This window comes from Anser brachyrhynchus (genome assembly GCF_964034855.1).
Source record: "Anser brachyrhynchus genome assembly, chromosome: 3".
Taxonomy (NCBI): Eukaryota; Metazoa; Chordata; class Aves; order Anseriformes; family Anatidae; genus Anser; species Anser brachyrhynchus.
Window position 1 is genome coordinate 74,733,384 of NC_137696.1, and position 8,821 is coordinate 74,742,204.

The 8,821-nt window shown below is 40.2% G+C and overlaps 1 protein-coding gene across 4 annotated transcripts in view; it reads left to right on the forward strand.

The window, feature by feature from the left end:
* The window catches only part of HS3ST5 (heparan sulfate-glucosamine 3-sulfotransferase 5), a 204,144-nt gene that overhangs the window by 100,623 nt on the left and 94,700 nt on the right, over nt 1–8,821 (forward strand). For 3 of the 4 annotated variants that reach the window (XM_080586870.1, XM_080586867.1, XM_080586868.1), the window contains exon 2: nt 7,975–8,182. The gene's annotated coding sequence lies outside the window, so the exon portion shown is untranslated. Of the gene's footprint in view, nt 1–4,850; nt 7,886–7,974; nt 8,183–8,821 lie in introns of those variants that run through there. The other variant, XM_080586869.1, reaches the window with a different exon arrangement.

Here is an 8,821-nt window from a genome sequence, read left to right on the forward strand (position 1 = left end):
AGGTGTTTTGAGAAAGTTGGTCCATGTATGTTTCATGTTTGTTTTTATTCTTAAACCACACATTACATCCTTGCCATTTCAAACTACTTCCTCAAGATATTTACTGCATATTTTACTGTTTTTAAAGTACTTTTAGTCTAGATTTAGAATTTTTTGACTTGTTATAAATGTCTTATGCATAGAAAGACACAATGCACTAGGTTGACACTTTAGGAACAAATTACTCAGCATGGTATGCTGATGCCACTTTTTGACTGACAATTAAACAGGAGCAACAGGAGGTTTATACATATTTTGAAATTTCAACACTTTAATGTAGTGCATTTAGCAACATGTATTACACATTGATGCAAATAGTCCAAGCCAAGTCACACTGAATCTGTGCTCAAGAGGAAAAATGTATATTTTTGAAAATAGAGGTTGCTAGTATTTGGCTTCTTGCTGTGTTGCTTGGAATTCATTCCATTCCACAACCAAAATTTAACTTGGAACTGAAAAGCTAGTGATGAACATGGTGCTGTGGTGATCATGATGACATATCATGGCTTCACGTGTTTCTAAAACATTTTGAATAACAGCTGAATGTGTACTAGGTGGCATGTCAAAATGTGCAAGAATGGAGAATGGTTTCCCTTAGAATAACTGTGCTTCACCCATATGTGGCAAGTGGAAGAAGCAACCTATAGAAATTCTTCTGAGATTTCATCAAGAGTTCCTTGACTGTGTGCAGTGAGCTCTGCAGGTCTGTGCTGGAGGGCTTACCAATGCTACTGCCCTAACTCAACCTGTCAGAAAAGTTTACCCCAGAGACACAAACACTGGAAGCCCCGAGTTCTTAAAAGTTAGGGCAGTCTGACTGTCAAGGTTGGACGTTTCTAGGGACATTATTCTGAAAATGATTTTCACTGATCAGGGAGCAGCCAGGAAGTGGAGATCTGTGCAAGCAAGCATCACAGCTATTTCAGATATTTCATATTTCATTCTCCTTTGTCCTCAGTCCCATTTCTTTAGTTCTCTGTATGTGTTTTTGTGGCATTCATGGCAAGTTCATCGCTTTTGTGGAGACCAGCTCTGACTGTGACTTGAACCTCCCTGAACATCCCTGCTATGTGATGCCAGGACAGCCTCTTCAATGCCAGGGAAGGAGCTACAGCTGTTCTGTGTGCTGTTTTCACAGCAGTGTCCAGAAGGAAATGTATACAATTGACTGCTTTTTATTCACCTGAACTGTTTCATAGCTTCCAGTTAAAATACTGAGATGTGAAATGATTTAGAAAGATGCACATGAACTATTCTATTTTTAAATTATAATTTCTAGATGTGGGTTCAATACAATACTAAAACCTTCTAAGTATTGTTCATTTGGTCTTAGACCTTAGGTTGTTACTGTTGTAAGTTCATAGTGATAAGTAAAAGAAAAAAACTTCTATCCTTTGAGATCTAGTGCCTTCTGTCCCACTCTGTTGAGGCAGCATGTATGATTCTATCATGGTTTAATCTAATGCACTTTGTTTTACATTGCAATGGACTAGGCATATGCACATGATCAGTTTTAGTGCATTATTTGAAGTAGAGTCACTTTGATGTGTGGAGAAAGGTCAGTTCTTAAAATGTACAATTGTTTAGTTGCTTCCTATTTTCTGAACTGAAAAACAACAACAAAAACAACAGAACAAACAGAATATATATTTTTAAATACTATATTTTCAGAATCAGGAGACTCCAATATTTTCTTGTGTTTTATAAGATTTCTTGCAGAGTGCTTTCCTGTCCTTGAAACAAAAAATAAATAAATATTTAAAAAAGTGAAACTAGCAAGTTCAGAGAAGGAAAACAGTAGGTATCCATTTCAATGGCTGGAGTCCACAGAACTAGATGCAGGTGCAGCCACACCTGTAGCTAAAAGAGGAGAGATTTAGATTAGATGATAAGAGGAAATTCTTCACTCAGAGAGAGGTGAGGCACTGGAACAGGTTGCCCAGAGAAGCTGAGGATGACCCATCCCTGGGGGTGTTCAGGATCAGGTTGGATGAGGCACTGGGCAACCTGATCTAGTGGGTGGCATCCATGTCCATGGCCGGGGGGTTGGAACTAGATGATCTTTGAGGTCCCTTCCAACCCAAGCCATTCCATGATTCACACAGCTTTGTAGAGTTACCACTCTTATTAAGGAGCCTGGTGCAGGAACCAGCTCAGCCTTGTGCAAACCTTTATGTACTGTAGGTGACTCCTATTGAATAGTTTATGAGACAATACCCTTTGCTTTAATTCATTGAGCTTTTGAAACGCTTTTAAATCATTAAGTGACTGAGTGAGGCTTTGCTCTCTTGATAGAGAGCAGTGATACATTTACACCAATTGGTTATTTTCTTAGTTTGTCTCTTCTCCTTTCTGTCTACTAAGTGAATGGAGGAAAGGCAGGAATTGTGTCATGAGGGCATGTGGAAGTGTGTGAAGACCACAGCTGGCTGGGTTATGGTAGAACAACTTTGTAGGACAGAAGATGTCAAGCCAGACAATGTCTAGTCCTTATCACCCATAGGGAGTGAGGCCCAAGAGAACGAGGGCCAGTATGAAGCCTAGGTTTCATGGGAGGGGGAACCAATTGGCTCCTTCCTAAAGGGGTCCCTGGAGCAAAATAAGGTGAGGCAGTGGAAATGGTCAGAGGACCAGGACCCAGCAGCAAGTCATGGACCAAAACAGTACCTGATTCTATCTGCACAGGAACTGTTTGGATCCCTAAAAATTTTTCTTCTTTCCTACTGATAAAGCCCCTAGATATGTCTGGGTGTGTCTAGTTTTTAAGGAAGCCAGCTAGAAGGTTTTTGTGTAACAACAGTGACAAAACTTACTAGTTAATAATTCTGGTACTAATTCTAACATCCTTACAAGAAAAGCAGTCAATGTGTTGAATGGAATCCTACTCCCATGGGGAAGGAACTAAAAGTGGTTGGGGCTATCATGTACTTTTGGCCTTCTGTGAGAGACCTTTATGGATTATGGACATGGAGTCTGAAAGGGATACATAGTGAAAGAATCTAGCCTTAGGTACAGTGTTTAAATGCACATTGAAAATGGGCAGTCACTAAAAAAGATATGTTATTTCATTAACACAAAGAATTCAATGAAAAATAAATAAATAAACAAACAAACAAAAATTAATGATGTTCCCCCACCTAATTTGACTTTTTCACTTCATATATATTCATTTAAATTGTTTACAATAAATAAATTGGTGACATTTGTGATCACTATACATAATTACATATATTGATATTTGAATATATTCCACAGGTTTGAATTTTGGTCTTTATTGGTAGTTCTGTCATTCCTGGAAGTTATGGTTTATAATCAATATGATATTTCATCACATAACAGAGGACAGATACTATTGCTAAGTTTGAAAACAGTCTATTCTTGGCAGAATGTGTGTTCATTTAAACTGAACAGTATCCATTTTGTAAATAAGTCTACACATTGTTGACTAGTCTCCTTAAGGTTGATGGGAAACCAGTCCATTCTTTAATTACAGATTGATTATAAAATGATAGGACTTTCAGAAACATTATTCTTATGGAGATTGAGTGATGCCTCAGAAAATTTTAAGCTACTTAATTCATATAATATCTTTATAGGAAAGAGGGGTAATGTACATTTGCAGCTTTCATTTGAAAGGGTTATCAAATCCCCCCTCATTTTCTCTAAGATCTCAGGGATAATGAAGATTGTCAAAACATTGCCATTGAAATGCATTTTATTTTCCTTGTGATTAATTTAGCTGAAAATTCTGAAACTCAGAGCATGACTTACTTGTGATAAGGCAAGAGAATTTGACAGTACCCTTTTAAGGGGGTTATCACATTTCCTTCCCTCAATGTCTGTGTCATACATATGTGCAATGGCAAGCACTGTTTGGATCTAATGCTATAATCCTTATCTCAAAGTATCACGGATATCAATGGAATCAGATTCTTCTGATTTCTGAAGTCCCATTTAAACATCTAAGAGAGGAGTGTATTTTTCTTCTTCATGTGACTCAAACTCATTTCCAGAGAGAATTTGTAAACTTAACTTGCAGGGAATTTTTGCAGGCTGCTTTTGATGCTGGTGGTGGTGGGTTCTGTTTGTTTCTTTGCTTTTGCTTTTGTTTTGTTTTCTACAGACAGCCTATTAGTTTTCAAAGACACTGTTCATGAGGATGGTAGGATTTCACAGAGCAGTAGCTGAGATGTGTTTTATTAGTTATTGTATTGAACATTTATTCTATGAAACAGCTGTCAAAAGAGGGCTTTGGGGACGTTGGCAGTTTGGTTTGATGCATGAACTCAAATTATTGTATCATCATAACACTGCTTGGTGTCTTTTGCCATAGATTTATTTACTTTTTTTTAAAAAAAAAAATTGCTCAATCAGAAAACATTTATCTGATAAACTGTTAAAAAATAAAAGTTTCTGATGCAAGAACAAACAATTCAACATTGTAAATCATGTATCATACATGAATCAACAGTCGGAGGTAAACTTCTATTAAGCAAAGTAATTTATGAAATGTAGATGGAAATTATGTAGGGAAATAAACACTTCTCATTAAAAATATCTTTTTTTTTTTTTAAAAAGGACATTTTCTAGACTTATATTGGATTCTTCTGTTTCTACATTGTACATTTCTACAAACATACATTGTGCATTTCTAAATTATTTTGTTGGTGTGTCAAATGTGGAAAAAAAATTAGTTTCAAGTGTTCAAAGGTACTTGCACTTGTTAGACTCCAACCATACTGAAAAGAGCTCATCTGGTACATTCTTCCTATTGTTTCTGTAGAAAACTTTTGATTTAATTATGTTTCTCCATTCAGAAGTGTTGTTTTCCTCTCTAACAAAATAGTTATGGAGTTAATGTCTTTTGGCAAGTCATGTTGACATCTATGATTTTGAGGGTTTAACTGTATTCCAAATTCCTTGTGTCCTGGTTTATTTTGAAAGAAAGTAGATTTGTTTGTGCCTAAAATTGGAAATTGTAGTATTGGGGTAGGGGGGTTGCAATTAAATACCATATTTACACTGGACTGGTAGGAGATGTGGCTGTCGGCAGCTGTCTTGGCAGAGTGACCACGAAATGATAAAAGTTCTCTGTTCTTGGTGGAGTCAGTAGGGGCGTCAGTAAAACTGCTACCTTGGACTTCCGGAAAGCAGACTGAGTTGTTCAAGACACTGGTAGCAGGGTCTCTTGGGAGTCAATCTTGAAGGGCAGAGGGGTCCAGGAAGGCTGGATGCTCCTCAAGAAGGAAGTATTAAAGGCGCAGGAAGAGGCTGTCCGCAGGTGCCGTAAGATGAGCCCACAGGGAAGAAGACTGGCATGGCTGAACAGGGAACTTTTGCTGAATATCCAGAAGAAAAAGAGTTCATGTGCGGTGGAAGAAGGGAGAGGCAACTCAGGGAGAGTACAAGGAAGTTGCCAGCATATGCAGAGAAAAAATCAGGAAGGCCAAAGCCCAGCACAAGCTCAGCCTGGCCACTATGGTTAAGGATAATAAAAAATGTTTTTACAAACATATTAAGAGTAAGAGGAGGGGCAAGGAAAATCTCCATCCTTTACTGGATGCAGTAGGGAGCATGACTACTGAGGATAAGGAAAAGGCTGAGCCTTCTTTACATCTGTCTTTACTAGTCAGACTACTTATCCTCGGGATACTCAGGTGGCTACCTGACCTGGAAGTCTGGGACTGGGAGCAGAAGAAACCTCCCACAGTTCAGGTGGAAGCAGTTAGAGACCTGCTGCTCCACCTGGACTGACACAAGTCCATGGGGCCAGATGGGATTCACCCAAGGGTGCTGAGGGAGTTGACAGATGTGATTGCTGGGCCACTTTCCATCATCTATAAGCAGTCCTGGTCATCTGAAGAGGTCCCAGATGACTGGAGACATGCTAATGTGACACCTATCTATAAGAAGGGTCATAAGGAGGACCTGGGGGACTACAGGCCTGTCAGCCTGACCTTAGTGCCGGGAAAGGTGATGGAACAGGTCACACAGAGCATATGTGGGACAACCAGGAGATCAGGCCCAGTCAGCATGGGTTCATGAAAGGCAAGTCCTGCCTGACTAACCCCATTTCCTTCTGTGACCAGGTGAACCGCCTGGTGGATGAGGGAAAGGCTGTTGACATAGTCTACCTAGACTTCAGCAAAGCCTTTGACATGGTCTCACACAGAATTCTCCTGGAGAAGCTGGCAGCCCATGGCTTTGACAGGTACACTCTTTGCTGGGTTAAAAACTGGCTGGATGGCTGGGCCCAGAGAGTGGTGGTGAACGAAGTCAAATGTAGCTGGTAACTGGTCACCAGCGGTGTTCCTCAGGGGTCAGTGTTGGGGGCCATCCTCTTTAATATCTTTATTGATGATTTGGATGAGGGAATTGAGGGCACCCTCAGCAAGTTTGCAGATGATACCAAGCTGGGGGGAAGTGTCAATCTGTCGGAGGGTAGGAAGGCCCTGCAGAGGGACCTGGACAGGATGGGTCGATGGGCAGAGGCCAATGGGATGAGGTTCAACATGGCTCCTCCTGCACTTTGCCCACAACAACCCCATGCAATGCTATAGGCTTGGGGTAGAGTGGCTGGAACGCTGTGCAGAGGAAAAGGATCTGGGGGTGCTGGTTGATGCGTGCCTGAACATGAGCTGCCAGTGTGCCCAGGTGGCCAAAAAGGCCAATGGCATCCTGGCTTGTATCAGGAATAGTGTAGCCAGCAGGTCCAGGGAGGGGATCATCCCTCTGTACTCTGCTCTGGTGAGGCCACACCTTGAGTACTGTGTTCAGTTTTGGGCCCCTCACTACAAGAAGGACATTGAGGCCCTGGAGTGTGTCCAGAGAAGGGCTATGAAGCTGGTGAGGGGTCTGGAACACAAGTCCTATGAGGAGTGGCTGAGGGAAGTGGGGTTGTTGAGTCTGGAGAAGAGAAGGCTCAGGGGAGACCTTATTGCTCTCTACAACTACCTGAAAGGAAGTGGTGAGGAGCTGGGGGTCAGCCTCTTCTCACAGGTAACTAGTGATATGACTAGATGGAACAGCCTCAAGTTGCACCAGGGGAGGTTCAGGTTGGAAATTAGGAGACATTTCTTCTCAGGAAGAGTAGTCAGGCATTGGGACAGGTTGCCCAGGGAGGTGGTGGAGTCACTGCCCCTGGGGGTATTTAAGGATAGGTTGAATGTGGTGCTTAGGGACATGGCTTAGTGGGTGATATTGGTGGTAGGGGTATGGTTGGACCAGATGATCTTGGAGGTCTTTTCCAACTTTAATGATTCTATGATTTGTGTCTGTGTTCCATTTCTTCAATATGGAAGTATATTTAGATCATAAGTATCTATAGTTTATAGAGAAAACAGGAACAAGACAAGAACAGTCAAACAATTCTCACTAAATACTGTTAACATTTTCTAAAGATGAGTCTGGCGTTATTCTCAGTATAAAAGTAATTTTTCCAGTGATTTACAAAATGGCAGAAAATAAATTTCTGGTCAATGTCAAGAGTAAAAGGCAGCAAAGTAATAGTAGTATACACAGTATTTTCCCTCTTGCTAGTAAAGATCTAACATTCTTTTTTTTTTTTTTTCCGTAGCCTACTTAAAAATATGTATAATTTGCAATTTTCTGTTCTTGGGAATGTTTTTTCTGTGTTTGTTTGTTTGTTTTGGGGGGGGGGGGGGGGGGGGGGGACTCACTGTTATGAAACACATGTGCTGTAATTTTCCTTCCCTTTCACTTTCCTCCCTAAAATGTCCTCCAGATTCCTGTCTGTCAATGTTTGCAAGATATCAAGACAGTACTTTCAAAAACTTGAGCAGGCAATTACTATCTGTGGTGCCCTGCTGCACAAGATTTCTTTTAGGTCTTAAAGAGAGAAACCAAGTGTTTATTTATTATTGATTTCATTAATTATTTTCAAACATGTAACTAGCATCTTCTCTTTTCATACAGGCTCAGCGAGTTGTATACCATTTCAGCAGAGATGTCTGATTTTTCCATCTGCATATCTGGAGTTTCTTTATGCCTTCACCGGTCTTTTCAGTAACCACTAAAGACTTTTTGGGACTGAACACTGGAACAGATGTGTTAAATTCTTCCTGAATGTTCTTCATCAAAAGCCGATGTACTAGACTTTCTGGATGTGCACAAGGACACAAAGGTTAGTGTATACTTAAAAGGCTAAAGTTTCAGGACCTATTCACTTACCCATTACCAGCTCAAAATATGTTTCCATTTGTGGCTTACACAAACGCACAGATTGATAAAATGGTGAATGATGTCACATATATAGTGGAAACTATGCATTAAAATGCCAAGGAATAAATTTAGGTAGTGATCTAGTCCAACTTACAGCATTCTATATGACTTGCTAGTAGACAAGAGCAAGTTCTACACATGCTCTGAGCTTGATTACCATCAACCATTTTTGCTTTATTTTTTCTGAGCTTGGGTTTAGTCCATGGCAATCACATTCATCTGATTAATGACTGGTAAAATGGGAGGAGGAGAGTATTCTGCTTATCTCTGTTCACATGACAGCCCTTGTTTACAGTCAGTAGGAATGTGGGGGTAGATGTTTTTCCGTGTGTATACTTAGTTCCTCTAGCTGACATGTGGGAGACAGGGGAATACTGAAAACATAGATAATGCATCAGGAAAATCAAAATTGTTCCTCATGTCACCCATACATTTCCTGTAAGTTGTGAGATTTTATTAAAATGCTTTATCTCTTTGTTGATTTCTGTTAAAATATCATATAATCTATGGGCATTAATCTATCGCCTCTTCACTACTGCAG